General features: G+C 42.0%; 1 protein-coding gene across 1 annotated transcript in view; it reads left to right on the top strand.

Moving 5' to 3' along the window:
* The window catches only part of NOS1 (nitric oxide synthase 1), a 143,133-nt gene that overhangs the window by 41,434 nt on the left and 82,978 nt on the right, over positions 1-18,721 (top strand). The window lies entirely within an intron of this gene.

Genomic DNA, 18,721 nt, shown 5'->3' on the forward strand with positions numbered 1-18,721 from the left:
AACTTGGAAATGGATTTGAAGTGAGGAGTTTGACATCAGGGTCTTCCAGCTCCTACGTGTGTGATGGCAAGCTGCACATTAACCTCTCTGAGGCTGTTTTCCTATCTGTGAAATAGAGATAATAGTCCTTGGATAGTTCACAAAATTTATGTATAGAAACCAATTTTAAAGTACAAAATGCTTTAAATAGATATGGAGGGAATGTTTCAAGTCCATGAAAATTAGGATGTAGAGTCAGCCTGGAGTGGTAAGTTGTGGGGCACTCAGAATGCCATTCTCAGGAGCTATATTTTGTCCCAGTGGGGAACTTTATCAGGAAATGTGGATTGGTACCTCCTCTTCAACTTAGAGGGTAACTGGGTGGCACAGTGGGTAGAACATTGGCCCTGAAGTCAGGGAGACCAGAGTTCAAATCCAGCCTCAGACACTTACTAGCTGTGACCCTGGGCAAGTCACTTCACCCTATTTACCTCAGTTTCCTCATCTGTAAAATGAGCTGGAGAAGGAAATGGCAAACTACTCCAGTATCTCTGCCAAGAAAACCCCAAATAGGGTCATGAAGAGGCAGACATGGCTAAAACAACTGAACTTCAACTTAAGGGGTTGCCTTGGGCTATTAGGAGGTTAAGTGATTTGCCCAGAAGCAGACAGTATGCATTGGAAGTAGACTTGAACCCACGTCTTTCTGACTCTGCAGCCAGCTCTAACCATTATGCTACAATGCCTCTCCATGGAGCCATGCATTAAAGAAGAACATCTATCCTTTGTGCTTTTCATTCCAGGGGTCTAGCCAACAAAGTGTTTACATGGTTTATGCTCGATACATTCAGGAATGATCTTAGAGAATAAGGAGGGGTGGCTAGGTGGCACAGTGAGTAGAGCACCAGCCCTGGAGTCAGGAGGACCTGAGTTCAAATCCGGCCTCAGACACTTAACACAAAAACTAGCCTGTGACCTTGGGCAAGTCACTTAACCCCAATTGCCCTTAAAAAAAAGCAACCAAAAAAAAGAGAGAGAGAATAAGGAGAAACAGAAAAACCAAGAGGGATCTATTCAAGAGACTGATGGGAAAAGGCGCATAGTCAGGCCACCCTCATTCTGTACCCTCAGGCAGTGCGGTGTAATAGGAGGGGAAATAACCACTGGAAAGGGAATGGGAAAGTGAGACAGGTTAGACATTGCAGCTCTATTACTTGCCAGAATATAAGGTCCTTGAAATCATGAAGGTCCTTGAAAACAATTCATTCTCTCTTTGTGTCCCTAGTACCTACTATATAATCCCTGGCACATAGTAGATACTTTTTGAAATGTTTGTTGATTGATTGCTTTTTGGTTGTCTTTGGTCAAGTGACTTTCTCTCCCTGTGCCTCAATTCTTCCGTAAAATGAGAGAAGTAGGACCTGGCTGTGTCACTTTTTCCACATTCTCTTACCTGCTCCCCCCTTCCTAGCGTGCAGATCTGAAAACATCACTCTTCTGCTCAAAAATCCTCAATGGCTCCCTATTGCCTTTGAAGGAAAAAAAAAAGCAGAAACTCCTCAGCCATACATTTCCACAAAAGTCATATAATATAGTGAATAGAGTGCTATACTTGGAGTCAGTAAGACCTGGGTTCAAACACATCTCTGACACTAAACTGCCTGTATACCTTGAACCAGTCCCTTCTTTTCTCTGGGCCTCAGTTTCCTCATCTGTAAAATGAGTTGTTTGGGCTGGAGGTTCTTCTGCATTCAAGTCCTGCCTCAAATGAGTGCTAGCTATGTGGCTCTGAGTGAGTCACTTAAATTCTCTGAGCCTCAGTTTCCTTGGCCACAAAATGAGGAGATTAGTGATCTTCAGGGTCCCTTCCAGTTCTGACTCTATTATGTTCTATTTACTAGCTATATGAGGATTAATCAATCAATCAATGTTCCAGGCACTGTGTTAGGTGTTGAGGATACAAAAAGAGGCAAAAAACGATGCTTGTCCTCAAGGAGCTTGCAATCTAATTGTAAAATTGTAGACAGGCTGCTCTGGCCATGCCATTGTGTTTTGAAGTACTGCTAGGTAAGAAATATCCAAAGGTAATCACAACAGACTTCAAACCAAACCTTGGGGCAACTAGAGGCAATCCACCTTGACCAAATGGGAGCCATTCTTGTTGTGTCTGTGCCATCTTTTTAGGATCAGTTGTGTCTTTTCTTCCCCCATTACATTTCTAGGCTGGCCTTTATGCTTAGGGACTTGGCTGAGCCTCCCAGAACACCACCTGAGGGTTTTCATCTGGAACTCATCTGTCTTCACTTTTCATTTGAATTTCCATGGCAGCATGGCAGCCACACTCCACCCAACACCAAGATGCATGTTGTTAGTAACAAGGAAGGGTTGGGATTGTGCTCCGGTCCAGGGATGAGCCTGACCCTGAATGTTCCAACGTCTGGTTTATAGAAGGAGTGAGCATCTCAGTTAGTTTTGTGTTGTCTTCAGTGCTGGTGGGCCCTAGTTAGACTGGCCCATCCTTGGAGAGAGTCCAAACACATATATATGGAAGCGTGTGAAAGAGAGCAGCAGGTAAGACTTCAGTTCTTGGCAGTGGTAGACTGGGTCTTTCCCATCTGTCTCCCTTTGTGTTTGTATGTACAGTGCTGCCAGCTCTGTCTCCATAGAAAGTGGTCAGGAGCTTATAAGGTTTCCTTGTATATCTCCTGTGATCTGCACTGTGGCCATATGCTAGTCCAGAGCCAGGGCAGAATGTATTAGAGCAGAAGCAACATGTTCTGTGGATTTCACAACACAGCCACCTAGCAGCTCCTCTTCCTCCTTGGCCAAATCTTCCATCACTGGGAAAGTTTCCAAAGCAATAGTCATCTTCGGGACTTATGAAGCTGGAAGGACATTTGGACAGCACTTTCAGGTTCATAGGATGATTTATTTAGATGCTGGAAAGGACTTATAGCTCAGCCCCCTCATTCTACGGAAGAGAGAAGGAAGGACTCAAAGAATGAAATCTTATAGCAAGTAAGTGGTAGAGCCAAGATTCAGATCCAGGTCTCCCCTCCCTTTTGTGGCTGAACTCTTTGAGAAAGTCTTCTATAGCTTCCTCTATTTCCTTTCCTCTCAATTGCTTCTTCACTCTCTATAGTCTAGCTTCCAACTTCATTCAGCCAAAACTGCTCTCTCCAAAGTTACCAGTGACCTCTTACTTAGCATATCCAGTGGCCTTTTCTCAATTCTCATTCTCCTTGACTTCTGCAGCCCTTGACCCTCTCTTCTCTCTAATTTTTGTGACACTGGTCTCTCCTGGTTCTTCTACCTGTCTAACTGTTCTTTCTTGATATCCTTGGTTAGATCTTTATCCAGGTCTCATTTGCTAACCATGGATGTCACAACGGTGGGTCCCAGGCCTTCTTCTCTTCTCTCTCTATACTATTTCACTTGGTGATCCCATCAGCTCCCAGGGATTCAATCATCATTTCTATGCAGATTGATTTGTCTAGCCCTAACCTCACTCTGACCTCTCTAATTGCCTAATGGTCTACTCAAACTTGATATCCCATAGACATCTGATACTCAACATGTCCAAAACTGAATCTGTTCTCATCCCCCCCCCCAAACCAGCCCTCACCTCTTCCTAAATCTCCCATCACCGTTGAGGGGATCGCCATCCTACCTCACAATCTAGGTGTCATCCTTGATTACCCTCTCTCTCATCCTCTCCATAATCCAATCAGTGGTCACATCCTGCCTTCATAATATCTCTCAAATAGATCCCCTTCTCTCCTATGACACCACCACCACCACTTTATCACTTCAAACCTGTACTACTACAATAGCCCACTGGGATGTGGCGTGGAGAGGTCTTCCTGCCTCAACTCTCTCTCCACTCCAATCCACGTTATTCATTTGTCAATTAATCTTCTGAAAGCACAGGTCTGACCACATCATCCCATATACCCCACTTCAAAAACTTCAATGCTGTGGATCACCTTCAGGATCAAATACAAAAGTTCTTCGTAGTCTTTCCAGTCATTTTATATCTTTTATTGTTGTTTGTTCAATAATTTCAGTCTTGTCCAACTTCATGAGTCCGTCTGGAGTTATCTTGGCAAAGATACTGGAGTAGTTTTCCATTTACTTCTCCAGCTCATTTTACCCATGAGGAAACTGAGGCAAAGAAGGTTAGGTGACTTGTCCCAGGTTATGCAGCCAGTAAGGACAGATTCAAACTCATGAAGATGAGTGTTCCTGATTCCAAGCCCATTGCTCTATGCATTGCTCCACCTTCTTATACTTTACTCTCCTCAATGTACTCTGTGATCCAATGACACTGTCCTCCTCCCTCAAGACATTCCTTCACCCAACTCCAGGCATTTTAATTGACTGTCCTCCATGCCTGGAATTCTCTCTCTCCTGCTCTCTGCTTCCTAAGTTCACTGGCTTTCATCAAGTCTCATTTAAAGGTCCACCTTCTACAAGAAAGCTTTGCCACTCCTCCTCAATCTTAGTGTCCTCACTCTGACATGACTCCCATGTGTCTTTTATGTACCTTGATGTACATAGTTGTTTGCATGTGGTCTCCCTCATTAGAATATGAGCTCCTTAAAATCAGGGGCTGTCATTTGCCTTTCTTTATGTTCCCAGCATTTAACATGGTAGGCATTTAATAAATGTTTGGTGACGACTTCAGGTGAGATTTGATTGGTCCTTTAACTATGAGTAGGATTTTAATAGGGATGGGCAGTGGAAATGAGTATCGTGTGCTCAGGGAAGCTAGCTGGAGGAGAAGAGGGGTAGAGGAAGGTCATTTGGGCATGGCAGAATTATTAGATGGCAGTTACAGCCAGTGAGCCTCCATTTGCCATCAAAAATGACATGATCGCAAAGTGATTCAAACCCAGACCTTTGGAAGTTTGCTTTGGGAATTAATTTTTATATAGATGCAGTGTTTATACTCTCTACAACTATCCCGTTCCCACCCCATACACAGTTACCCAAAGGATCTGGATCCTAGATTTTTTTTTCTCTCTAAGATCACCAATTCTTTTTTTTTTAGGGGGGGAGGTAATCGAGGTTAAGTGACTTGCCCAGGGTCACACAGCTAGTAAGTGTTAAGTTTCTGAGGCCATATTTGAACTCAGGTCCCACAACTACAGGCTGGTGCTCTATCCACTGCACCACCTAGCTGCCCCTAAGCTCACCAATTCTAAGAAAGGCCTACTCAGAAGATAATCTCATCTCCTACACATTTTCTTGAGATTTTTATTATATTAATGAATATTATATTATATGTTAATATTGTCAAAGGAGACAATATTCACAAAACAGCACATAAGTGCTTAGTAAATGTTTGTTCCCTCTCCTTCCCCCTTTATATCACAGAACCCTGATTTTCCACAAACAGGAAAAAGATTCCTATGACAAAAAGAAGTTTAATATATCTTCCTCCAAATATTTGTTGTGAAATTAATATGTCAAAACTAAATTCAGTTAGACACTTGGCACCTACTCAATTCAGCAAGCATTTATTAAGTGCCTGTTGTTTGTCAGGCACTGTGCTAAGTGCTGAAGATACAAAAATAGATGGTCAAAAAGTCTATCACCTTGTGAACTTGGTGAAGAGCCTTTCTAGGCTTACTTTTTATTGGTCCTTAGATAATATATGTATAGAGAGAGAGTCCGCCACCACCTAGGCGCCATATTGGCTAGAATGGTAGACTTGGAATTAGAATGACCTGAATTTGTATCCTATCTCAGACACTTATCTATGTGATGCTGGCTGAGTCATTTAATCTGTCAACCTCTTGATGATTAAAATGAGTTGATCTTGATGACCTCTATGGTCCCTTCTGGCTCTAAATCTATGATTTAATTATTAGACCCATCCTGGAAATCTTTCTGCCTTGGACCTACCATATCTTGTGTTCTTCTGGCATAAACTGCAAGTGCCAGGGTCACTGTCCATGCCAAGATGAGGCACCAAAGGAGGACTTGAGTGACTCCTGCCAAAGTGCCCAGATATCTAGTAGAGACAACTGCACTCTTTGAGAGACCCAAGCCCTGTTTCTAATTCTGTTCCTGCCTCTCCACAGAATCCTGAACAAATGACTTAACATGAAACTGTCTCCATTCTCTCATTAGAATATAATCCCCAAGAGGGCAGAGATAGTGGTGTTATCTTCCTTTGTATCCCCAACACATCACACGGTGCCTGGCATATAGTGTGCCAAACACTTGACAAATGTTTGATGATGATTGTTTCCTCATCTGCAGAATAGCTATGTCCTCCACTCTACATGGGGGAATGGAAGCCTGGCAGAGTGGATAGAGTGGTAGCACTGGACTCAGGAAGCCCTGAGTGCAAGTCCCATTTCTAACACTTAATTAGTTTATGACCATGGGCAAGTCACTCCAAGTCTGTAGCAGCAAGCACCCTAGCATACCCAGCATCGCTGCTAGCACAGGTTCTTTGATGGGCTTTTCTAAAGGAAAGCAACTCAAAAAAAAAAGATTAACAATCTTACTTTAATCAAATATATATATATATATATATATATTCCCTTAAAGGTCAGGGAAGATTTTCAAATTTCTTTACCATTACAAAACCTAAGATTTATCTATTAAGTTATAGGTGGGCTTTGATCTTCACTGGCATTCACCAATGGAGCAAAGTTCTTTTATATATTGATTATGCAGAAATATAAAAATAAATAAGTTGCTTGAATATGCTATGTGAATCTTTATACTTAATGTATTCAAACTAATTAGGGGGGATGGAGAGAGGGAAGTGGTCTCAGTAAAGACAGTATGGTATGAAAGGGTCCAGGATATTAATGCCTGTAGTACCTACTCCTCAAGGCTGTTATGGGGTAAAATTGAATAATATATATATTATTATATATATATGTAATAATAATATATATATAAAATGTATATTATATAAAAATATATGCGTGCTACCAATTATTATTATGAGAGAAGTGAATTGACTTGCTTAAGTCTGTATGACTAGTAAGTGTCAGAGCTAGGCTTCAATCCAAGGTCCTCTGATGGAGAATAGTGCCTATATGATCTCTTATATTACACATTCACATTCTTTGAGCTGAGCAGTTAGCTCAGAGACCATGTGGTCTAACCTCTACCCCAACAAAAATTCCTTCTACAATATCCCTGATACTTTGGTCATTCATTCTTTTCTGGAAGCCCTCCAGTGACAGGGAACTCACTACCTCCTGAGATGGCCCCCCTGGACTTGAGCACACCCCAGCTTGAAGCCCTGATTGATGCTGTCATGAGCCCTTTTCCTGGCCAAGCCTTATGTCTCTGCTATCATCTAACAGTCAGTGTTGCATGTATGAAAGATTGGGGACAAGCAAGCTGTTATTAAATCCAACACATTCCTTCTTTCCATGCTCCATTTCAGACCTGCCTACAGCAATGTTGCTCCAACACTTACTGCTTAACACTGGGGTGTAATTAGTTATTGTGCAAACCAAGCAAAATTAACCCTGATTTCAGCTGCTTGGTCCTTACTGCCCTGCATACTGGAGACAAGGGAATTGAAGCAAGACCTTCTCTCCCTGCAGCATCCAGGCACACATTCTAGGTCTCCCTCCTCACTCACAGGCTTATATGTAAGTCAAAGGCTGTGAACTCTGGAAGGGACCTTAGAGAAATCCTCTAAACCAAAGGTTCTTCATATTTTTGCGCCCTTGATGCCTTAGGTAATCTGGTGAAGGACCCCTTCTCAATCCAGCCCATATACCAAAAGAATCCCTGCTCAAACCTACCCAACTCTGCCTGAAGACCTCCAAGGAAGGAGAGCCTGTCACCTCTTGGGGTCACCTCTTGAGAAGCCCACTATACTTTTGGACAGTTCTAATTTTTGACAACATCTCTGACATCAAGCCTAAATTTCCTTCTTTAAAACATTCACCTGGTTTTACCTTTTTTTGGCCAAACTGAGCACATCTAATCTTAAATGCAGAAAATAAAATACACAGATTTTCAAAGGAAATATAGCTATCATACATATGTTTATACATAATGTATATATGTATGTATGTGTGTATATTAGATTCACTGGCTTCAAGTTAAGAGCCTCTGCCCTAGTCTAAACACCTCCCCACTCCATCAATCATTGATTTAAAAAAAAAAAACCTTTAATTAAGCACCTCCAATGTGCCAGGTTTTATAAGCATATGAATTCTGGAAGGAATTTTAAGAGAGATTCTCTAGACCAGGAATTTTTAGCTTTTGGTGTGCCCTGGACCCCTGGGGCAGTCTGATGAAAACTAGAGACCCCTCCTCAAAAGCATATTTGTAAAAATAAAATAAAATAATGCATAGGATTACAAAAGAAGCAATTATATTAAAATGCAGTTAATAAAATATTCTAAATGGGTTCACAGACCCCATTTTAAGGATTGCTTCTCTTTCAATCCCCTCATCAAACTATTTTAAAAGTTTATTAAAGACCTCTGCACCAGACACTTTTGTAAAGTCAAAGTACAGGAGCTCTGGAAGGGGCTTTAGACGGACCCTCTCTACTCTAATTCTCTCATGGAGAATTTTCTCTGATTATCACTCCCATCAAAAGACATGCCTCTGACACTTGGTTCAAGAGCCACTCGGGGAATATTAACAGAGGACATTCTGAAAAGAAGAAAACAAAATGTTCTTTCTCACAACTGAAAGCCTTTCTGAGAGTGAGAAAGAATCCTGTGATTCCTCCCTGAAGGCTTCAAGTGGAGACTAGAATGCCACTTGTCCTTCTTGGTCAGGGGCAGATTAGATGAGATGGCCTATGGGATCCCTTCCAGTGCAAGCACTGCCCTACCATACTCTACCCTCATCAGACCCCATCTGAAGTACTGGATTCAGTACTGGGCACCATGATTTAGGGACAGCATTGATGAAGCTGGCCAGTGTACAGAGGAAGGCAACCCAAATGATGAAGCCTTAAGCCCATCTAAGGAAAGGATGAAGGAACTGGGGAAGAGGAGATTCTGGGGATACATGGTAGCTGTCTTCATCTATATGAAGGGCTGACATGGAGGAAGGATTAGACTTATCCTGTTTGGCCCCAAAGATGGTGAAACCAGGAGCAATGGGTGTTATCAAGAAGCAAATTTAAGTCTGATGTCAGGAAATGTTGTCAAAAATTAGAGCTGTCCAAAAGTAGAGTTGGCTCCCCTAAAGAGGTGAGGGGCTTCCCCTCCTTGGAGATCTTCAAGCAGAGTTGGGTAGGTTAGGGTGGGGATCATTTTGGTGTATGGGTTGGACTGACATAGCCACTGAGGTTCTTTCCAACTGGTAAAATGTGATTCTGTGGCCCTATGATTCAATGAATGGATAGAGAGGACTAATCTTGAAGTTAGGAAGCCCTCAGTTCAAGTCTTATCTCGGATACACACTAGGTCTCTAAGCTTTGACAAGTCATGTAGATCTTCCCTCCATTAATTCTTATTTATCCTGTAGACAGCTTGCTTTGTGTATATTTTTTACTTGTCTCTTCCATTAGATTTCAAACTCCTTGAAGACAGTGACTTGTCTTTCACCTCTTTTTCTATCTTCAGAGCTTAGCTCAGTGCCTAGCACATAGTGGGCACTTAATAAATGTTTATTGATTATTGGTATAGCATCTCAGTGCTACAGGAATACCTAAAACAATACCTGGAAACAATAAACATTTATTCATCACCTATGGTATGCCAGGTACTGTGCTAAACACTGGAAATACAAAGAAAAGAAAAGACTAGTCTCTGCTCCCAAAGAATTCTATCTAATATGGAAGAATCATGCTCAAAAAAAAGTACAAATAAATATCACAGTTAGATCACAGAAGTGACTTAGAGAAGTCAGCTCATCTGACCCCAACAGTCTGGGCCACTTACTATATGCATGACCTTGGCCAAGTCACTTAACCTCTATAGACCTCAGTTTCCCCATCTGCAAAATGGGATAAAGTTGGCTTCGAGGGCCCATGAAGTGACTTTCAGCCCTAAAGCTTTGATCCTATAGTCTAAAATTCCATACTTCTTTTGAGAACTCCACCATCCATCATCCCAGTCACCCAGGTTCATAATACCAGAAATACCTATGAATCTTTTTTTTCTCTCAGTTCCTATTTCCAATCACAGACCCCCAGAACTGGAGGAGACCTCAGCAGTATAGCTCATACCTGAATAAGAATTCCCCATGTAGCATCCCTGACAAATAGCCATCCACTCTTTCCTGGAAGACTTCCAGTGAATGAGAGCTCACTACCACCCAAGGTAGCCCCTCTTACTCTCATAGTTGGGGAATTTTTCCTTTCTTGGAGCTGCCACCCCTTGACTCAGTTTGCCACCTGGACTGCTGCTATCCTTAGGCCTGTTCCTGTCCAAACCCTGAACCTCATATTGACCAGTAATTCTGCCCACTTCACCCTGTGTCTACTGGACTGTGTCCCTCCTTGGGGTCTGTTTTGTGTGGGTAGAAGGGGAGAGTACAGCAGCAAACAGGGCAACTCTTATTTTAGAGGGTCTCACAAATGAAAAATCAGAGATGAGTGAACTATTATTATACCAAACCCAATCCTTTTTTGCAACTTCATTTCAGACCTGACTTCAGCAATGTTGCTCTAACATTTGCGACTCAATACTGGGCTGTAATTAGTTATTGGGCAAACTGAGGAAAATTAGCCACACTTTAACTAGCTGGTCCCCCCTGCCCTGCCTCTTGGGGACAGGGAGCCAACACCAGATCTTCTGTCCCTGAAACATCTAGGTACATGTTCTAGGTCGTTCTATTCCCTCACAGGTCTTGTCCTAGAACTGAGCATCTAAACTCTGGGAAAGCCCTCTGAGAAATCTTCACCTTTTTTGTTCCCTGGACCTCCTTGGTAGTTGGGCCAAGCCTATCAAGGCTCCTGGGAATATCTTTAAATGTGTAAAATAAAATTCTCAAAATAGTTTTTAAAAGCATGTTCATAGCCTTGAGTTAACACCCTCATAAAGTAATCAAAAAATTCTATTAATCATCTACTATATGGCAGGTACAGTGGAAGGTACTGGTATTCAAAGACAAAAATCAAGCAATTTTTGCCCTCAAGGAGCTTACCATCTAGCGGGGGGAGGGGGGGGTGTTGGGAGAGATAACATGTCCCTATATAGGCAAATCCAAAATAGAGGAAAAATTATTTTGGTGGGGTTGAGAGGAGCCATTAAAAATAACTGGGAGATTCAGGAAAGTTCCCCTACCTTCCTATAAGCAATGAGCTGACCCTTGAAGGAAACTAGGGTTTCTCAGAGGTGCCAATAAGGAAGAAGTACATTCCAGGCATGGGTAACCCAGCCAGTATGAAAGCACAGAGATGGGAGATAGAATGTCACGTGTAAATATTTGCCCCACTTATCCTCCCCAGATAGGACTGCCTTATGGAGCTTCTTAGATTAAGGGCCACTAAGAGAATGTTCTAAGTAGACTTTCTGAAGAAGGTAAAACAGAACGTTCCCTCTGACAATTACGAATGTCTCTAAGAATAAGGCAGGAATCCTATGATTCCTCCCTAGAGGACTTTAGACAAAAGCTGGAGGACCACTCGTCCTCAATACTGAAGCAGATTTTTAGTCAGGTGCAAGCTGGGTGACATGACCTCAGAGCTTCCTTCCAACTCTAATATTCTCAATTCTATGAACGGATAAAATGGAAAGAATTTTAACCTTAGGCCGTAATAGTCAAGATAAGTCAATGAGCACTTATTAAGGACCTACTAAATTGCCAGACTCTGTGCTAAGCACTAAGAATGTAAATACATGAAGAAAGGAAAAAAAAAGAAAAACAATGCCTACCCTTAAGGAGGGCAATTAAGTGGCATAGTGGATAGAGTGCTGGGCCTGGAGTCAGAAAGACTCATCTTCCTGAGTTCAAATCTGACACTTAATAACTGTGTGACCCTGGGCAAGTCACTTGTCCCTGTTTGCCTCAGTTTTCTCATCTGTAAAATGAGCTAGAAAAGGAAATGACAAACCACTCCATTATCATTGCCAAGAAACCTCCAAAATGGGTCATATGACTGAAATGATTGAACAACAACAATGCCCTCAAGGAGTTTGTATTCTAGTAGGGGAAGCTATCATAAAGAGTCATTGAAAAGTGGGGGGAGGGGGAAATCATCTGCACAGGATCATGGTGGAGAAAACCTGTAGAGGCAGGAGTGGTGTCTGGAGAGGAACGAGGGCAAGGCCTTAGACATTTTCCTTAAAATGGAGGTTCTGAGAGGAACCAGACTTTCCAAGAGGGAGGCAGGAGGAAGGACATTGCAGAGATTTCTGAATGTCCTCATTCGTCAACCCACATAATTTCCAACCTCCTCCCCCTTTTATACTCTGAACACGTTGAACCAGTCTATCTCTTAGAATTTTTTCTGCTTGGCTCAGGGAAGAATTCTTTACCTTTGCTTAATGTAAGGAAAAAGTTGACCATGCTTGGTAACAGTGTCTAAGTAGAACAGACTGCCTCAGAAGGCAGTGGGGATCTCACTGGAGGTTATCACCCTAAGACTGGATGACCATCTGTCAGAGTTATGGTACAAGGGGATTATTTTTCAGATATGGGTTGGATTGGATCAGTGGTTCCTATTTAGAGGTTCTCAAACCTCCTGGGGTTCGCAGTGATGGTCCAAGAAGTCTGTGCTAAAAACTCCTTAATGGACTTGAAACAGTAAATAATTACTGAACATTTTGAGTGAGATATTAAATTACCCTAGAATTTCACAACACTATTTTTTCCCTTGTTGAAAGGGTTTCATGGAACAAAAAAATGTTGGGGATCATTGGACAAGATGGTCATTGGAGCCTCTTTCAGCTCTTAGAATGAGTCAACAAGAATTTATTAGGCACTTACACTGGGGAGGAGGAGTAGAAAAGAACATTTACATGAACTAAGTCTATCCAAACTACATATAAAGTAGATATAAAGCACCCATAAAGGGGGAAGACAGAGTGACTGAGAAGAATAGGGAGGACTTCCTGCAGAAGGTGGCATTTCAGTTGAGCCTTGAAGGAAGCTAAGGCTTCTAAGAGGAGGAGATGAGGCGAGAGAACATTCCAAGGATTGGGAATGGCCACTACAAAGTCATGGAAGTGAAGAACGAAACATTTTTTGTGACTCATCAACCCTATAACATGCTGCCCTGAGTAGGTGGGTCTAATAGTCTCTTAATAAGCATTTATTAAAATGCACCTATCATGTGCCAGGTAAAAGCAGCTAGGTGGCTCAATAGATAGAATACTGGACCTAGAGTCAGGAAGACGAGTTCAAATAGCTGTGTGACCCTGAACAAGTCCTTTGACCTCTGTTTGCCTTAATCCAATAGAGAAGAAAATGGCAAACCACTCCAATATCTTTGCCAAGAAAACAGTGAATGGGGTCACAGAGAGTCAAACACGACTGAAAAATGACTAAATAAGCATCCTAGAATAAAAGTGTCTATAGATAAGACAGACCAAGGCAGAGACAACTGAGGGCAGCTGCCTACTAGACCTCTTTGAATCTCAAAAGCAACAGGCCCAAAGCAGAATTCTTCCTGCCCAGAGCTATCCATCCCTTTTCCCAACTTCTCTGTTTCTGTTGAAGGCGCTGTCAACCTCCCAGTCACTTACGTTTATGCCTCATTCCTATATCCTTCCTTTACTTCAGTCCCCAGACCCAATCACAGAATCACACAATTCCATAAGTGGCACCTCAGCATCCTTCTGAACAAGAAACAGTTCCCCCAACCCACCTGACGAGTGTTTGCCCAACCTTGGCTTGAAGTCCTCCTGCAAGTGAAAGCCTGCTTCCAAATCTGGTGGCAGTCCTTTCAGTTGTTCTCATTGCTAGGACTGTGTCTTACATCGAGCCCAAGTCAATCTCTTTGCAACAGATACCTAGTGATTCCTATCTGTATGGCTCTAGGCATGTCACTTAATCTCTCTTGCCTCAGTGTCCTCATCAGTAAAACAAGGGGGTTGGACTCAGTGGCCTCTAGTGTCCAATTCAATCTGTGAACCCCCATTCAAAGGTGAGCTCCTTAAGGGCAGGTAATATGTGGAGTTTTTTCTTGCTTTAGATCCCCTATGCTTGGTTTGGTTCCTTGCACATAGTAAGAACTTAATAAATATTTGTTGCCTGACTGATCCTATCCTGAGTGCCATCCTACGGATGCTCCCCATCTGACTAGTGTCTTCCCTAAAATATGGTGCCCAGAACTGAACTCAGTAATTCTGATGGGGTCTGCCTAGGGTAGAGGACAGTGGGGTTGTTGTTCAGTCAGGACTATGACCCCATTTGGAATTTTCTTGCAAAGACATAGTAGTGGTTTCCTTCAGGAGCTCGTTTTACAGATGAGAAACAGAGACAAGCAAAGTTAAGTGATTTGCCTGGGGTCACATAACTAGTAAGTGTCTGAGACCAGATTTGAACTAACGAAGATGAGTTTTTGTAATTCTAAGCCCAGTCCTCTATCCACTGTACCATCTAACTGTGGGATTGTTACTTCCTTATTCCTGGGCATTATACTTCCCTTAATACTGCACTGTTGATTCATATTGAATCAGGGGTCCATTAATACCCCCTAGATTGTTTTTAGACAAACTAACCATTACTTCCCTCTTCACTGCTTCCAAAGTCCATACTTAGAATCCATGTGTAAATCTTTACATTTATACTCATTAAATTTCATCAGGTTCTATTTGGCTTAGAGTTTTATCCTAACTCCATCATCTCATGTATTAGCTATCATTCTCAACTTTGCATTATCTGTACATTTGACAAGTATGACCATTGATGCCTTTATCCAAGTCAATGATCAAAATATTCAACAGTCACACATGGCCAAGTACAGATCTCTGGAGGACTCCATTGGAATCTTCCTGCCATATTGACCCTGAGCCCTTCATGACTATACTTTGAATCATCCATTCAACTAGTTCCTAAGCTATCTAATCTCTCTTCTAACCAACATCTCTCCATATTTCCCACAAGAAGACCAAGAGATATTTTGTTGGATGCTTTACTAAGTCTAAGTGAAGTGTTTTGACAGTATCCTCCCAATAAATTGAGGAAATAAGCTTAGTTTAGGATGACCTGTTCTTACTAATGCAATATTGACTCTCTGTGATCGCTGCATCCGTTTCTAGCTGTCCACTAACCATCCCTTTAGTAATACTTTGTATAATGCTGTCAGGAACCAAAGTCAAGCTCACTGGGCTAAAGTCTGCAGTTTATAGTCTCTTCCCTTTTTTGAAATTAGAACTTTGACCCTTCTCCAATCCTGAGGCACCACTTCTGTTCAACACACTCTCATAGATATCACAAATATCTCATCTGTTCAGCAATCTCATCTGCCCGTTGTTTTGGTGTGATGATGTAATTCAACTGGAGCAGGTGACTTGAAGTCATCGAGGGCAATCTGTTGCTCTCTTACTATCTTCTTATTCACATTAGGTATCAACTCCCGGTGCCAAACATTCATAAGGTATAGATAAAGATAGATGTGGAGATAGATATAAATCTAGATTAGAGATATGGATGTGGACATGGACTTGGATAGATGTAGAAATAGACGTAGACGTAAAAATGTATCTGGGTGTATATCTATGCATATACATATGTGTATTTGTCTATATATACATGTATATATGTGTGTGTGTGTATATGAAGTATTGATAGCCCCATTCTACAAATGAAAAAACTGAAACAGAGATCTTAAGTGTCTTACTAGGGTCACACCACTAGGAAGTGCTAATGTTAAGTTTCCAGTTCCCATGTTCTGAGTGCAAGACCAATATGCTTTCCATGGCACCAGTTCACCTCTATTTACAATGGTTTTAGTTATACTTCTCATGATTCCCCTAAGAGATTATTTGATAAATTTAAGATTATAGAGAGCAGAAACTGGCCATAGAGGTCATCTAGTAAAGCCCTCTCAATTTACAGATTGGGAAATTGGAGCCCAAAGAGGTCAAATGATTTTCTCAGGGTGACATAGCCAGCAAGTGGCAGACTCAGGATTTGAACTCAAGTATAATTATCCCTCCATAGGTCAGCCTTTCCACTGTTCCCCTTACTAAAATTAAATCTTGTCCCTATAAATTCAAGGGTTTCCAAGTCGCAGTCAAATTTGTTTCAAATACCACGAGATGTCTCCTAGGTTTTGCAGAATCAAAAGGATTCAGACAGTTCCATGGAGTCCTGTTGGACCTGGATCTCGTCTACCACATTTCTCCCCAAACCATCCCCTGCCTCCTGCAGCTCAAGCCAAGCTCCTGGTGGTTCCATCTCCAGGGGAGATCCTGAGAATTCTCTCCACTCTGAGCTCTGCAAATCAATCTACCCCCAGGATTCCACCCACCGCTGGTTGAGCAGGACAGCCCTTTTCCCTGGTGGCCATCTTTCTATGTCTTGTATTTAGCATACTACTGTTGATTTCCCCTACTATCTTTAAAGAGTAGCTCTTGTTTACCCTGAAAATTGGAGCTTCAACCGGAATTGCCTTGTCAAGTCATTGCCATGTGACTTATTTCCTTCCCTGACCCCCTTAAAATTGGCAGGAAGTTATTTAACTAAAGGACCCAAGTGGATTTCAAGGGACTGCCCAAAGCAAGGAGTGCAGCATACCCCCCCCCACAACTGGGATTTGGGAGGTGAAAAGCATGTCATTGTGCTTGTGGCACAATGAAACCTGTGGGACATTGGTCAAGTCATTTGACTGCTCTGGGCATTGGTTTCCTCTTCCATATATAACAGTGGCTACCCTGGCCCCTGTGACCTAAAAGACCAGGTGTGTTACATTCCATCCCTCCCCCAGGGTTCTCCTATACCCTTAATGGAAGTTGGGGGGTAATCTAGTCTCTGCCAATGGGTCAAGTGCCTCAGGTATACTCAGTCTCCCATTGGGCATGTCCCCAGCATTCCATTCCCCTGCCCTCATTGTCACTTCCAGCATCTCATGACCATCAAGGCAACATGGCACCTTCATTATGACCTCGTCATAGCAGGTCAATACCCAGACCCCAGTTTTGCAGGTTTTACCCTTCATGATCCTTAGAGGATTGACTTTTATTTGATGAGAGCTGGGAAATGGTGTGTCAGCTTTATGACCCAGACTCCTAGGCCATCATCTCATTAAATAAGTTTATTGTTCTTCCAATTTTAAGGTTTCCCTGTACCCCAATTCCATTTAACCACTTGTTTACTACTAATAGTAAGATTAGCTTTTACAAAGGAATATTTACCTCAAAGATAAGGCAAAAAACAACATATAAATATAACTCCCCCTTAACACTGTTGCCCACCTCAATCTCTAGAGGGGAAAAGAGTCAAGTTCACAGATTAGGTCAGTTCCTGTATAACATGGTTACACCAAGTTCCAAGTCCAACCCCCCCCCAGGTTTGTATCTAAGCATCCTGGATTCTTAGAGCTAACCTACTGGACTGGAAACAACATTCAGCCTGGAGTCCTCTCTCCAAGGTCACCATGGCTCAAGCCTCTAGGTCCAAGGACTCCACTGCCTGTGCCTAGACACCCCAGACCCATTTCTCAGGGCCTTAGGGCTTATGGGGGAAATAGGGAAGGAGGTAAACCTTACCTTTACCCAGATCAGTTCATGATGCCCATGCTATGGGTGAATAAGATCTTCACACATATCCTCCTACCACTGGAGATGCTGTCCCAGTCTGGCAGCCAATGGAAAAAGGCTATCCCCACTCACATGGTAGGGGATTATAGAAAGTCTTCTCCAAGAAGCAAGTCCCTGGTGTTTCCCACATGAGTATCTTCATATTAAGTGATCTGGGGATAAATAAAACCAAAGTCTCATTACATGTCAAATGAGGTGGGGGGGGGGGGGTCGAAGAAAAGATCTGTAAGAGTCCTTCCAATTTGATGTTTCTTTTTCCCACATGGGAAAAAGGTCGTGAAGGCTGGGTCTTAGGGGCATGTAACATAGTGAAAGAATGCTGATTGGGACAGACGGCTTGAGTTTAAATTCCAGTTCTATCACTTCCTTCTTGTGTGACTTGGGCAAGATATTTATTTAAACTCTCTGAGCCTCAGTTTCTTTACATGTAAAATGGACAGATTAGACTAGATAGTGTCTAATGTCCCTTCTGCCTCTGAGGCTAGGATCCTTTGATCCTATTCTAAATAAAATAACACCGAGTTGACTTACTTTCTCCACCTCCTTTCCTCTAACAATTTACATTTCTTGAATTCCTTTTATTGATGGTTCTTTATGAGTGACCTTCTCTCAGAGTTAATAACTCACATTTCAGCAGCAATTGTAGGTTTACAAACCTTTCAAGGCAGCGAGTATAAGCATCATTATTTTTATTTTACAAATAAGGAAAACTGAGGCTCAGAGAGGTGACTTCCCCATTGCCACATAGCTAGTAAGAGCTGGGACTTGAACCCAGTCTCCTGATGGCAAATCACCCAAAATTCTTTTGCGAGACATACCACCTCATTGCCCTCTGGTTCCATGAAGGGTCTCTTTAAAATCTCCTTTAAGACTTGGCTTAAGTTCTACCTTCTATAGAAAGCCTTTCCTGATCATACCCTAATCCCCAGCTACTCACTGCTTCCCCCAAACAATTACCATTTATCTATCATTCATTCATCTATAGAATATATAATACATATATTTTATATATTTTTTATTTTTGTTTATTTTATTTATATTTCTATTATTTCTATTAATTTTATTTATATATGCATATA

This window comes from Petaurus breviceps, unplaced genomic scaffold, assembly GCF_028583685.1.
Source record: "Petaurus breviceps papuanus isolate PSGF00001 unplaced genomic scaffold, PetGlider_PUasm1.0 99, whole genome shotgun sequence".
NCBI classification, from domain to species: Eukaryota; Metazoa; Chordata; class Mammalia; order Diprotodontia; family Petauridae; genus Petaurus; species Petaurus breviceps.